Here is a 15,049-nt window from a genome sequence, read left to right as displayed (position 1 = left end):
TGGGGTTGAAATAATACATTTGCCTTCCCTCCTTTCCCTTCTTAATTAGTCGGCCTAGTAATAAATGTATCTTCACAAGGATTTTAATTAACTTGAAATTTTAAAACATTGTTTCTTTTATATTGCATTCAGGGAAACTTTTAAAAGAATGAATATGGAGGAAATGACACCACATCTTTATTCTAGAAACCTAGACATTGTTGGGCCATGGTGCACAGTGTGCACTATATCTTACATTATAAACTGAGCATTTCATCTTTGCCTAAAAATGGTAAAATAGCAGCTATAAGCATATGTGTTTATCACAAAGGAAACAAGCCTCAGCAGTCTGTGTCTTTACCAAGGAAACTTCACATTCCAGAGTAAGGCCTTCCCCCTTGCGGGATCAGAAACCCAAGTGCTGGGGAGCAGTTAATCTCCTGGGCGGGGGGGGGGGGGGGGGGGGGGGGGGGGGGGGGGGGGCCTGGCTCAAATCCACTAAGCCCCCAACTAAATTCCAGATGGCTTCATTTACAATGAGAACTACCTCTCACAAGAACAGGAACTATGTATATTATGTAACCAGTCCCTTCTTTCCCAGTTGGTTAACCTACAGAAGGAGTCAAGTAATATAATGGTCAAAAATGCCATTTTGCTCATTTACAATCAGAGAAAAAAAATTATACAGAATGGAATACTAAAAGCTTTTGTAACAGATCCATTTCTGCAGGCAGAACTACAGAGGAAGTCAGATAATAATCAGAGATTGGAGAGCAGGAAATCAGAACAGAGACTTCTTCGGATAAATCCAGTGTTTAATGGCATCAGATTTGGAGAGCCTGATGCTTTCAGCCACATAACAGGATTGGTCCAGCATTGTTGCCTTTCCCGTGGACAATGCTTTGAAGAGCCCTGACAACTGCTCCCGGTGACTCAGCTTTCTGTGCTTCCAAGCTGATCACCATGTTCCTGAGTTTCACATTGTTTCTTTCATTCTGTTTCTAACCTCAGTCAGGTTCCTGTCTTGCAGGCTGGGGGTGGGGTAAAGTGGGGCATTGATTTTTAGATGGATTTGCACGCTCTGTGTTCTGTAGTTTAACTCTGTGCCAGCTATACCATTTCAATTTTTTAGAGCAGCCTCTCTGAATCTCCTCATTGATGGGAAACCTATCTGAGTATAATGCTATATTGCTTCTGATTTGCAAGTGACTCCAGCTTGTATTTGAGAAGGCAGTAACAAATTCACAGTCCATTTCCCTCGGCATGGCTTTGCTTCGGACTGTGTGCTGGGCTAAGCCACCTTCAGATGCTAGTACAGGGGCATCACGGGGTGCTTTAGAGATGCCACTCTCCTTAATGTGCTTACTTGCCTTCTCCGCTGGCTGCATTTGTCCATTGCCAGTTACCCACGAGGTGAATGCTTGTGTCTTAAACCGAGAAGGCTGTGGCCAGATGGGACGGTGGGTAGGGTAAAAGCACAGGCTGAACAAGGGTGTGCAGATAAGCACTTGGATCTCCCAGCTTCGGTCTGTGAGGCACAGCAATGAGGCCACTAGAGAATTCTTAAATTTTGATTTGTTGTTAAAATTTTTTACTTGTTTGAGTAAATACCTATTGCATGAATATACCTGATTTTGCATATAATTACCTTTTCGGGTAAATTCTAACAATTGGAAGGGAAAGGGAACAAACATTTTACATTGCTCTCTTTATGTTACTGAGGAAAAGGAGCAAGGGACTTGAATTCTTCTGAAAGGTTTGGTCTGAAATGAAGCCACCACTCAGAAACAAAGGATTAGGTCAGGACAACAAAATAGAATGTAAAAAATCAGTGGTGGGATTCAGTTAACTTAACAACTGGTTCTCTGCCCTAATGACCATTTAAGTATAAAAAAATTATATACCATGTAAGGCCGGTGGCCATGGCCATGCAAGTTCCTACTGGATTCAGGCAGATGGTAAAAAAAATGTGGGGCTGGAAAATGGTGGGCCATTCCACTAATTAGAGTCTCACAATGGCGGATGAGCCAGATGAGCAAGCAGGCAGGGAAAACTGCTTCCCCTTCTCTCTCCCAGGACTGATGTGCAAAGAGGCGATGCAGGGGGACCCCTTCTCCTTCAAACAATAGCAAAACATGGCCCCTCCCAATGGCAGCAGGCAATCTGCAATCGGCTGTCCTGAGGGCAGCCCCTGCAGCCTTAAAGAGACTGCACACACAGGTGCTGCCTCACGTTTATGCCCCAGTCGGGCAAAGTACAGGCGAGTAAGCCTAACATACTTGTTTGCCCAACATACTGAAAGTAGTTGATTATTTTATTAATCTAATACTTAAATAATAAAAATAAAAGAGGTGCACAAAGCTAGATAATAAGAGTTCTAAAATACTAATGAAAAAATATTAACTAGTACCTTACAAAAAACAATAAAATTGTTATTTAAGATGTATCCATATTGCTTCTCAATTGGTATCCTCACTTGCAATGCTTTTCATCTATGGATGGAATGAACATTAATTACTACAGGCACTTACACTATGGTGTTGCACATAAGAACACTTAAAAAAGGGTAAGGAATGTAAATTTGTGATTTCCACATTGAGCAGCAACTCAGGCACCCACCTTAGAGAGAACCCTAATTATAAGTGCCATTTTAAAAACTGGTTCGCCGAACTCAACAAAAAAATTAGGTATTGGTTCTGCTGAACTGGTACGAACCAGATGAATCCCCCCAGTATAAAAAATCAGATAAACAGGGGCACTAAATTTATAGATTCCAAAAGAGATGGGTGGGGTGGGGCAAGAAAGGATAAGAACCTCTTTGAGGGGTCCAGGCTTTACCATCCGCTGCCCTTTGACCCTTTCCTCTACTTTAGCAGGTGGGTCTCCCATTGTGAAGGAGAGCTGGCAGGGGCACCGTTAGGGTTTTTGCATGGAAGGTGTAAGCACAGCATTTAGCATTCAACCTAAAGAGACAGCAAGCTCATGAAGTGGCCTTGGTCATCTCTGTGGGGTATTTTGGGGGCCATACAACAATCTAAAGGCATGTAGACTTCTAGTCTGAGCTTCTTCCATCTCTAGAAAATTGGGGATCCTACCTGAACAAGGATAACAAAGTAGTCTGAAGATTCTGCTGAAAAAGTCTGGGGCTGCTGACTGCTACTCACTGTCTGTGTTGAGAGCTGTGCTGTCCAGGCTGACCAGGTAGGCAACAGCTCCCCTGGCCTCCATGGGGCTGCTCACCTGCTTACCAACTTCCAGAGTAACCCAGAGAAGGGGGAAAGATGCACTATGCCTCAAGGTCCCCCCAAAGTGAAAGCCTAGGAATTAATTATAGCCAATGCAGATGAGCAAAAAGCCAATTTACCAATTTCAGGCCACAAAACACAAAAATCTTGGAGCCTTAAATGTTGCAACCTAGAAATAAAGTGATGCTGGATAGGAGTCAGGACTCCCATGATGCCTGTTAAATTGAATAGACAGTTCTTTGAACCATTATTAAATTGAGAGAAGGAGAAAGTAAGAAAAAGTGGAGATACTGGGAAATGTTTTATCATTTGGATGTACCAGAGTTTTATTTATATTTTAAGCAGACTTTTGGAACTACCCAACTCTACATTAACTAACTGTGAAAAGTGTGTGTGTGTGTGTGTGTGTGTGTGTGTGTGTGTGTGTTAATTTGGAGACATAAAAAAACCTAGTTATATTACATAAAACAATATCAAAATTAAAGTAGAAGGGGGTAAGAACTCCAGGATTTAAATTTAATTGCTTGTAAAATCCCTTCCCAAACAGCCATGAAAGGCCAATATGCAGGTGAATCCTTCTTTAAAAAAACCAACTGGCCCTGGCCTGTTGGCTCAGCAGTACAGCATTAGCCTGGCATGTGAAAGTCCCAGGTTTGATTCCCCAAAATCCCCATCAGGGCACAAAGGAGAAGCAATCATCTGCTTCTCTACCCCTCCCCCTTCTCCTCCTGAAGTTATGGCTTGAATGTTTCGACCAAGTTGGCCCAGGGCACTGAGGATGGCTCCATGGCCTCACCTCAGGCAAATAGCTCGACTGCCAAGCAACAGAGCAGCAAGCCCTGATGGGCAGGGCATCACCTAAGGGATTTGTCAGGTGGATCTGGTCTGGGCGCATGGGGGAATCTGTCTGTCTGCCTCACCGTTTCTCACTTAATAAAAAAAGAAAGAAAGAAATCAATCAATTATGGCATTAACTCCTTTCCTACATCTACACACTCTAGTTCTGCAATATTTCCAATTGCAAGTACATTTATATTCAAAATATAGAAACTGTCTTCAGTTTCATTAAATGAATAAAACTAGTTTAAAACTCATTAATTATTTTTTTTCATTGTCTTACATTCTTTTATTTATGCAAATCTATTTTATGTACAATAGTTGATTCTATCAAATGTTCATCCAAAGGCATTCTATTGGTAATCTTCCCTAAAATAGATTTAGGTAAAATACATATTTGTGCACTTCACGGACTATCAAAACTTGAGACTTCGTTACTAATTTCAGTTTTGAGGCCACACACGTAATTCAAAAATATACATAAACTGAGTTAATGGGCTGAAAGAAAACACAGGATTCGGAACAATTAAAACTGTGCCTTTTGCTCAAATGAGGGCCACAGGGTGAATAGATGGGCATGTCTCACAGCTCTGGCAGTGTGAGGGCTTCTGAAATGGACAGTGACTGCCTGGCAGCGGGCAGGCAGCTTGTGTCGTGCTGGAGGCTTTGTCAAGGGCTCACTTCTTCTCTGCCCTCCTTTCTTGTTGCAGTCTGTAACCAGTCCCAATGGCTTTGACCACACCTTCAGCCCACCTGGAGCTATCAGCTTTGGGACTGGGGGGGGGGGGTGCAGGTACAGTTCCCTGGTGCGTCGTGTTTGACGGTCATGGCTTCCCAACTGTCCTTTTCAGCTCACAAGCGAGAGGCAATTACAGAACCACAGCCAAATGTTTTAAACTTGATATGCATACTCTTCCTCCTTCCAACCACTTGAATCTGTCATTTCTTACATCCTCATATGCAGGAGTCCCCATCAACCTAATTCCAACCATTTTAGATATCTTGTCAAGCCACCCCACCTGTCGAGGATTTTCATTAACGACCCACAACCATCCTGGGATCCAGCCCGCCTGGAACACCGGGCCAGGCCGCTGTGCAGACGCCCACTCCGCCTGCACCTGCCAAGCCTGAAGCATCAACTCCGAGAAATCCCAAGAGCATGGACTGTATTTTCAGGCTTCAACCATTTGGGCCACCCAGCTCCACGTGAACTAACTGGCAAAAGCGAAGGTCTCTGGGGTAGACACTGGTGTCTGTAAGTAAAAAGCCCTTTTCATTCAGTTGTTTGCCAAGACCCGTAGGCTGACAGCCCCCACCTGCTCACCAGAGAGCGCGTCCACGCCCCACCCGCTCCACCCTGCACGGACTGCATCAGCTGAGCGTGTCAGCTGGTAGATAGAGTCCTTCCTACTTTGCAGCAAAAGAAAGCCACGCCAGCAACTCCGTTGTTCCTTCCTACACATGAATACATGATTTAAAATTGCCAAAGCAGGGAATAAAATCAACAATAAGAAAGACCAAGCTAAATAACCAGAAAAACAGAAATAATTCAGGAAACAGAGCAAATTAGCTGTCCATAAGGTTAAAGTACTATAAATAAGGAGCAGTCAGGTTAAAGAACTATTAGAAATTATGTATTAGTTACTGATATAAAAATTCAATAGAAGAATGAAATAAAAAAAACAAATTTCTCAACTTAAAACAAAAAGATAGAGATAAAAAAGATAAAAAGTTGAAACAATTTTATGTTTTGTGTATTTTACACACACACAAAAATTGAGACAAGACTAATTCAACAAGTCTGGCATTAAACAAATCAATTCAGGAGGAGACAGAGACCATGAAGAAGATGAAATTAGCAAAGAAATAATGAAAAAAATTGAAGCCAAGAGGTCATAAATCTTCAGGTTAAAAACATCTATTAGCCCTGGCTGCTTGGCTCAGCTGTAGAGCATGTAGTAGAAGTCCCAGGTTCAATTCCTGGTCAGAGCACACAGAAGTGCTCATCTGCTTCTCCACCCTTCCCCCTCTCCTTCTTCTTTATCTCTCTCTTCCCTTCCCACAGCCAAGGCTCCACTGGAGCAAAGTTGGGCCAGGCACTGAGACGGCTCCATGGCCTCTGCCTAAGGTGCTGGAATGGCTCCAGCCACAATGGAGCAACCCCCCAGATGGGCAGAGCATTGCCCCCTGGTAGGTATGCTGGTGGATCCCCATCAGGCACATGCAGGAGTCTGTCTGAATCCCTCCCCACTTCTAACTTTGGAAAATTTTTTTTTTTAATTTATTAAATGCCCAATTCAAGAATTTGAAAATTTCTATTTCTAAACACATTACTATGTAATTTCAGGACAACAGGAATAAGAACATTTTTAAATCTTCCAGACAGTAAAAGCAAGTCAACCACAAAAGAACAAGCCTGACTAGCATCAGCTTTTTCATTAGTAGCAGGGGGTGCTAGAAGGCAATGAAGCTATTCTTTCAAAGGTCTAAGGGAAAGTAATTTTCAACCTGTTGTGGTAAGATTATATCTTGAAGTGTTAATCTGTATGCTTCCTGTGTGTTTCTTTCCCTCATTACTTATGCACTGGAACCCTGAGGGTCTTTTCTTGTTCACTCAGTTCTATCCAGATAGGCATGAGTTACCCACTTTAAAAGCAGGGGGAAAAAAGACAATAAAATTAGAAGGAAAAAACCTTTAGACAAAGGACTAGATAGAAAGATATATTTTCATTTTGCAAAACCAGTTTATTTATCCCAAAGATTAGATGAAATATAAATTAGAAACAGAAGCGAATTTAACAGCTAGTGCACTGGGCCTACGCCCTGGGCCCCAAATTCTGAAGGGCCTGCAAAACCCCAACTTTACACTTTTTTCTAATGTAAGGGGCCCGATATTTTCTTCTGCACCCAGGGCCTCAACCAACCTTAATCCACCTCTGACTAGAGAAGGGGAGAAAAAGGCAGAGGGAGCACTTCAGAAAGGAATGAAGAAAGCTCCAAATTTAAGGGGAGAATTGACAGAACTTTCTTCACACCTATGATGGTTGCCTGGAAACTGATCTGGTGCTGAGCTGTCCACACTGGTTTCCGTTTCTAGTGAGGAACTCCACCCTTCAGACTAGATGGCTGTTCATCAATCTGCTGAGTGTCCAGTTTGATAGATGCTCATTAATAGGTAGCACAATCTACTGTCTGATGGCATATACCCAAGATGTTTAGTGAAATGTTGGTGGAGTGAATAAAAAGCACTGTCCTCTGATTAAAATAGGGCTGGGAAAAAACAGTTGAATATTACCCTATTCCAGTTACAATTGAATACTATACCCAGCCTAACTATCAAATGCATTGACAAAACAGATATTTCGAGAATTCATGTTACAGTTTTACACTATTTTGAGTGACTTTCTGATCTCTTTTAGCAAAATGATGAGAGGCAAGAAAGAGAAAGATATAGGATTCCGTAAACACAGTAAATGCAATACAAACGAACAGTAAAGTCCTAGCATTCTCAGAATTTTAGCTGTAGTGCAGACTAGAAAATAAGTAATTCCTATAGGCAGAAGGACGGACATCTCTGGAAGGGAGGGAAATCTGTGGGAAGGTGGGCTCTGTTAAAAAGGTAATCTTGAGAAAAAGATGGCCTATGGACAGAATGTTTCTCTCACCCCAAAATTCATGTTGAAACCCTACCCCTTAATGTGATGATATTAGGAGTTGGAGCTATTTGGAAGTAATTAGGATTAGATGAGGTCATGAGAGTGGGGCCTTCATGAATGACATTGATGTCCTTCTAAGAATCACAAGAAACTTCTCCCTTTCTCTCTGCCTTCCACCATGTGAGGATACAAGAAGTTGCAGTCTGCAACCTGGAAGAGGGCCCTCACCAGAACCCAAACATACTGCCACCTTGATCATGAACTTCAGTCTCCAGAACTATGAGAAGTATATTTCTGTTGTTCAAACCACCCATTCTATGGTATGCTCTTAACCTGAACTAAGACAGATGTATAATGGGATAGAAGATATAATGAAAAGAATTTTTTGAAGCCAGTTCTTTAATTAAAAACAGAATGTGAGAGACAGAGAGAGATTTTCTTGTGCCTCATCTTATAAGGGCACCAATCCCATGAGAGCTTCATCTTTATGACCTACTTTCCCCACTCCTCCCAAAAGGCCCTAGCTGCTAATATATATACATACATATATATATATATATATGAGGAACAGGCATTGAAAGGAGATTTGAGAGTTCCAAGGCCCAAGAAAAGACTGTATGGCCCTTAGTGATTACCGCAGATGCCATTAGGGTGAGGCTCAGAGGGAAGGGAGAGGCCCCTGAGGGCTCTTTTCTGTTCTGAAGACTTGGTGGCTCTCCTTCCTATGTGGACCTGAAGTAACAGCACTGCTTCTGGGAGCAAGCCCCGCTGACCTCCAATCCCCAGGTTAAGGCATTTCTCTCAACCTTTCCCCCATTGAGTCAGGCCAGACCACGGAAGCTCATCTGGGTTTGTAGGTGGGCCACAATGGCAATTTGTCATCGGTATGGCCGACTTTACTTTGTTTTTCTCCAAAAGCAATGACAAAGAGCAGCACAAAAGACATTAACAAGGTAAGTGTGCTGAACTGTGGAAATGTTTCTCATTGCCTGCCTTTATCTTTTTTTTAATTAATTTTATTGCGGTGACATTTGTTAAGAATATATGTTTCGCCCTGGCTTGTTGGCTCAGTGGTAGAGCGTCAGCCTGGCGTGCAGAAGTCCTGGGTTCGATTCCCGGCCAGGGCACACAGGAGAAGTGCCCATCTGCTTCTCCACCCCTCCCCCTCTCCTTCCTCTCTGTCTCTCTCTTCCCCTCCCGCAGCGAGGCTCCACTGGAGCAAAGATGGCCCGGGTGCTGGGGATGGCTCCTTGGCCTCTGCCCCAGGTGCTAGAGTGGCTCTGGTCGCAACAGAGCGATGCCCCGGAGGGGCAGAGCATCACCCCCTGGTGGGCAGAGCTTCGCCCCCTGGTGGGCGTGCCGGGTGGATCCCGGTTGGGCGCATTAGGGAGTCTGTCTGACTGTCTCTCCCCGTTTCCGGCTTCAAAAAAATACAGAAAAATATATATATATATGTTTCAAGTGTGCAGTACAATAATATATCATCTGTATACTGCATTGTGTGCTCATTACACAAAGTTTAGTCTCCTTCCATCATCATATATTTGGCCCCTTTTATTCTCTTCAATCTCCCCCTACCCAACCCTCCTCTCTTTATCTTATAGAGACCTTTCTAGAGTAGGTGATTTTGCCAGCCTGCACAGATGCCTTTTATGCTCCAAGTCAGAGAAACACTTATACTGGCATACAATGATTTTACTACCCAGGACGTTATATCTCTAAGACCTTCTGTTTTATAACCTTGAAATTTTTATTGTGTCAGCCCTGAGACAAATATCCCCTTATCTGTCCTTATGCTTCTGGGCTGAGTTTTCCATTATGTCCACTAGAGGTGATCGCCACTACACATGCCTGACCTTCCAGAAGTGGAACACACTTCTGTGAATAACAGCAGCTCATTCTAGTGAGGACTTAATTGAACAGAGGAGAAGAGAAGATTATCTATTGGCTTTTCTGGAGCAGGGAAGCTTCTCATACCCCATAAGAAAGAGAGGGCTCCAAGCAGTGTTTCAAAAAGAAAAAAAATTTTTATATATATATATAATTTCGAAGTAAGAAGTGGGGGGAGGAGAGGCAGACAGACTCCCACATAAGCTTGACCGGGATCCACCCAGTATGCCCACCAGGGGGTGATTCTCTGCCCATCTGGGCCTTTGCTCCATTGCAATGAGAGCCATTCTAGTGCCTGAGGTGGAGACCATGGAGCCATCCTCAGCACCTGGGCCAATTTTGCTCCAATGGAGCCTTGGCTGTGGGAGGAGAAGAGATCGAGAAGATAGAGAGGAGAGGGGGAGGGGTGTAGAAGCAAATGGGTGCTTCTCCTATGTGCACTGGCCAGGAATTGAACCCAGGACTTCCACACGCCGGGCCAACACTCTTCCGCTGAGCCAACCAGCCAGGGCCTAGAATATATTTTTTAGTGTTAATGAAGAATAAAACAAATTTACAATATAGGTTTCTTGATAAATCGTAAACTACTTTTCTATTGCTATGAATTACATTGAAAGTGGTAGTAAAGATATTTATAATGTATTCTCTTTAATTTTATGTATCCTAATTTCAAATGCTTGAATTTGCAATCCTTGAGGAATACAAGTTTTTTAAAATTGGGATTTTAAAAGTAGCTCCTTTGTTTTTCTTGTTATCAAGAAAACTATTTTAAAAATACTTTTAGCAGTCTAAGAAATTGCCTTCTGTAATTGGAGGGTAAATATGTGATGACATTGTTTCTTTTTTATAACTCCCCCTATCTTTTTGTAACAGGTGGTGATTGTGGGTGAATTATTCTGATACTACTGATTTGACTGTGCAGTATTTTTCAGCTTAAACATGCAAGTTTCATTCTAATTTTTTTTCTCTTTTTCTTTCTTTCTTTCTTTTTAAGTGAGAGGAAGGGAGAAGTGAGGCACTCCTGCATGCACCCAACTGGGACCCACCTGGCAACTCCTGTCTGAGGCCAATGCTCAAATCAACCGAGCTATTCTCAGCACCTGAGGCCAACTCTCAGACCAACTAAGCTGCTGGCTGCAAGAGAGGAAGAGAGAGAGAAAAGGAGGAGAAGGAGGAGAATAGAAGCAGATGGTCACTTCTCATGTGTGCCTGACAGGGGATCAAGGCCAGGATATCTGCACTCAGGACCAATGCTCTATCCACAAACCGACCAGGGTGTGAAGCTAATTCTTAAATGTATTCAAAAATAAGTTAGATTAAAAGGGGCCAAATCTTTTAATCTCCTGTAAGTAATATATCTTCTCACTTCATAATATGTTTATGTACACAGTTTTATGTATTTCCATCTTTCTGAAGTAAAATTTGGATCACAGGCATTCAGTCTCCTTTACTAATTTATCACATTCCATAAGTACTTTTTGTTGTTGACTAGTGCAACTTTGCCTTTCTACTGAGAATTCTCTTTCTTAAGTGCTGGTTCTTGATAGGCAAATGAACCATTTCCAGGGAACAGAAAAACAAAGGAGAAATGGGTACATGATTCACTCCCCTCCACAATTACTCTCACCTCATCCAAACCTGAGCAACTGTAGGAACAGCAATTTCATATGTGACAGATAGAAGCTGGGGCTTGCAACTGATCCCAAGAAAAAGCTGGAGGAAAATATCCTGGGGTGGAGCTGAATTCATGGACACCTGACTATACAGTCACTCAAGACCCCATACATAGAAGGGCCCTGCACTTTGTTTAATACTCTACAATGGCCACCTTAAAATTCTTTTTCTTTTTAAAATTCATTGTAACTATTGTAATAGCAAAAGATAGGGCAAATGTTCATTGGTAGGGACTGACTGGATCAGCCACACAATGGAGGACTCTGAGGCTATAAAAGGATCAAGGCTAATCCTGACATACTACTGTGAAGAGATTGACAGGTATTTGTTCTGAGAATAAAGCAAGGTGGGTGCCCGGAATAGGCCAGTGTTTACCAGTTTACTGTAAAAGGATTTAGCTGAGGAATATCCCAATGTTCTCTGGGAATGCCACTCTCCCCGAATCTCCACGTATTCACTAACTCAAAAGCTCTTGAAATTCTTAGTAAGTTCTAAACAAGAGGCCCTGCAATATTATGTTCTGTTTGGAGGGGGGGCTAATTTATTTTATTTTATTATTGTGGGAAGTAGGAATGTTCAGGAACATCAAATTCAAGAATTTTATTATTGTAAAGAAAAACAGGGTCCTTTCCTTTGTTGAGGTTGGAATAGATTTATTCCAGGAATCATGTTTACACCTGAAACTAAAACAATGTTCTATGTCAATTACATGTCAATTTAAAAAGTGCAAATGCAGGCCCTGGCCGGTTGACTCAGTGGTAGAGCGTTGGCCTGGCGTGCAGAAGTCCCGGGTTCGATTCCCGGCCAGGGCACACAGGAGAAGCGCCCATCTGCTTCTCCACCCCTCCCCCTCTCCTTCCTCTCTGTCTCTCTCTTCCCCTCCCGCAGCGAGGCTCCATTGGAGCAAAGATGGCCCGGGCGCTGGGGATGGCTCCTTGGCCTCTGCCCCAGGCACTAGAGTGGCTCTGGTCACAACAGAGCAACGCCCCAGAGGGGCAGAGCATCGCCCCCTGGTGGGCAAAGCGTCGCCCCCTGGTGGGCGTGCCGGGTGGATCCCAGTCGGGCGCATGCGGGAGTCTGTCTGACTGTCTCTCCCCGTTTCCAGCTTCAAAAAATACAAAAAAAAAAAAAAAGTGCAAATGCATGTAAAGCACTAAGTCAATAAACCAATATTGGTTACTATTCATACTATAATTATTACTATAAACTTTCCTCCTTTACTAATATAGTCCAGGAATGTATTTTATTACATTCCAGTTCAGGAATGTTTTTCAATAAATTCATATAATTTTCAAAATAGGACACAAAAACACTAATCCTAAACCAAAGCTCCCTACGACACAGGTTGTGTGGGTGACATGTATATCTTTATACTAAGCCAAAAGCATGAGAAAAGAGAATGCCTATAAAAAAAATCTTTGGAGACATTTACAATAGTGGAGATGAGTCAAGTATTACTGCTCTCTTGGGAACTCAGTTGCTGAAAACTGCATCAGAAAGTGCAGTTAAGAAAGGTCAACCCAGGAGCCTGTCAGCTGGTCAGCAGTGGCCCTGGGAGATTCTGACCCATCTGTCATTCTCTGGACACTGTCTTCTGCCCTTGCCACCAGTGGCTTAGAGCCCCATTACTCTTTGTCCTGAGTACCATGTTGCAAGATAACTCAGACAAACGCCTGACCTCTAGCTCTCCATGCTATTTCTACTGCTTTGAACTTGCACCCAATTTGCCCTTGTATTTGTCATCTGTAAATTTCTCTTGGCATTTTCTCTATCTCCTCTAGTCCCAAGGCCTCTCTGACCTCCTTAGGGGCCATTACATTTTCTGCAAAGACCCAGAGGAGCACTGGATAGGTACACTACATTTTGCCAAGCATATAATTGGCTGTAGCAATGTGCCCTGAGAAAGACCTTTAAACTTTCATTCAGTTCTTTTATCCTTTGTCATTTCTGAATATAGACATTAAGGCTGAGTCTGAGCATAAGCTATGCCTTTTCTCAACGTATTCATCACAAATGAAGAATCATTCCTTTTTAAGACATCTGGAGGCATTTCTCATCTTCTAAAGTAACTGTGATGAACTGTGTTTATCAACCCTCACAGAAAATTCTATATTCTTATCTATCCCATGTGCTAAAGTTTCAACCTGTTTGTTCAGAGATTGATTCAATATTGGTTGTCCTCCAATATCTTTTCTCCCCTTCTTCTGTGTTGACAGAACCCCTGATTGGCACACAAGGATGTTCAGCATGAAGATTGCATAGTTCAGCCTCCCCTACAGTTAAGCGTGGCTAATTTCATGTGATGGGAAATGACATGTTCAACTCCAGGATGTATCTTAAGGGAAGGAGCATGGCCATCACTCCCCCATTTCCTATCCCACTGCTTGTAATTGGATATGGATATGATGGCATGCCATATAGGACAATGTCATAGAACAATAAAATGGAAGACACTTGGATTTCTGAATGACCTCCTGGAGCAAAACTTCCATTCCATCCCTGGAACCATCTCCTCCTTAACTAGAACATGAGAGAGAAATGAATTCCCTTGTTTAAGTCTCAGTTACTTTGGGAACCTATATAATAATAAATACACTTGTTCTCTGTTCCTCCCTGAATCTTCTCTTTTAAAAAAAAAGATTTTTCGGCCCTGGCTGGTTGGCTCAGCGGTAGAGCGTTGGCCTGGCATGCGGGGGACCCGGGTTCGATTCCCGGCCAGGGCACATAGGAGAAGCGCCCATTTGCTTCTCCACCCCCCCCCCCTTCCTCTCTGTCTCTCTCTTCCCCTCCCGCAGCCAAGGCTCCATTGGAGCAAAGATGGCCCGGGCGCTGGGGATGGCTCCTTGGCCTCTGCCCCAGGCGCTAGAGTGGCTCTGGTTGCGGCAGAGCGACGCCCCGGAGGGGCAGAGCATCGCCCCTGGTGGGCGTGCCGGGTGGATCCCGGTCGGGCGCATGCGGGAGTCTGTCTGACTGTCTCTCCCCGTTTCCAGCTTCAGAAAAATACAAAAAAAAAAAAAAAAAAAGATTTTTCCACACTGATTTGAGAGAGCAAGAGAGAGGAATGGAGAGAGAGAAAGCATTAACTCATTGTTTTATTTAGTTGTTTTATTTAGTTGTGTATTCATTGATTGCCTCTCATATGTGCCCTGACCAGGGGTTGAACGCATAACCTCTGGCATACCTGACTTTAACCACTGAGCACCCCCCACCCGGTTCTGAATCTTCCCTTACGTCCAAATCACACTCATTCTTTTGACTCTCTCAAGATAAATGTATATTTTTCCCTGTCCTTATAACTTTCCTCAGATACTTTCTATTACTCAAAGTACTTCAATTCTCTGAGGTTCTATCTCTTCACCAGTAAAATGGGGACAATGACACTTATTTCACAGTAAACATTAAATTATTAAACATTAAATTAGATTTTATAACTGTATAGCAGATTAAAAATGGCCACAGTTTCTTTGGTATCACTCCCATTGAAAGGCAAATTCTGTGCCCTTCCCCCTTGAATCTAAATGAACCCCAATACTACTCTGACCAGTAGACTATGGCAGAAGTGATGCTGTGCCCGCATTAATCATCGCCTGATGCTGGAGTTACCCCAGTTACCCTTGGTTAAGTGAAATTCGGAGGGTTAGTACAACACTAGCTTGAATTATTTTTCCTTTTCCATTATTTAATTGTAGACTAGATTAAGTTAGGAAAATACACATATTCATATTCTCAGCTTCCACGTGTGCCTCTTGGAAGCCTTATTCTTGGAAG

General features: G+C 42.9%; 1 protein-coding gene across 1 annotated transcript in view; it reads left to right on the top strand.

Moving 5' to 3' along the window:
- PIK3CG (phosphatidylinositol-4,5-bisphosphate 3-kinase catalytic subunit gamma) overlaps positions 1-13,975 on the top strand; it is a 124,410-nt gene extending 110,435 nt beyond the window's left edge. The window contains exon 12 of the transcript XR_010746217.1: positions 13,949-13,975. The gene's annotated coding sequence lies outside the window, so the exon portion shown is untranslated. The remainder of the gene's footprint in view (positions 1-13,948) is intronic.
- Positions 13,976-15,049: the final 1,074 nt, after the last annotated feature.

The sequence above is a fragment of the Saccopteryx leptura genome, chromosome 6, assembly GCF_036850995.1.
Source record: "Saccopteryx leptura isolate mSacLep1 chromosome 6, mSacLep1_pri_phased_curated, whole genome shotgun sequence".
Lineage (NCBI taxonomy): Eukaryota > Metazoa > Chordata > Mammalia > Chiroptera > Emballonuridae > Saccopteryx > Saccopteryx leptura.
Note: the sequence above shows the minus strand (reverse complement) of the source record. Positions and strands in the feature narration are given on the sequence as shown.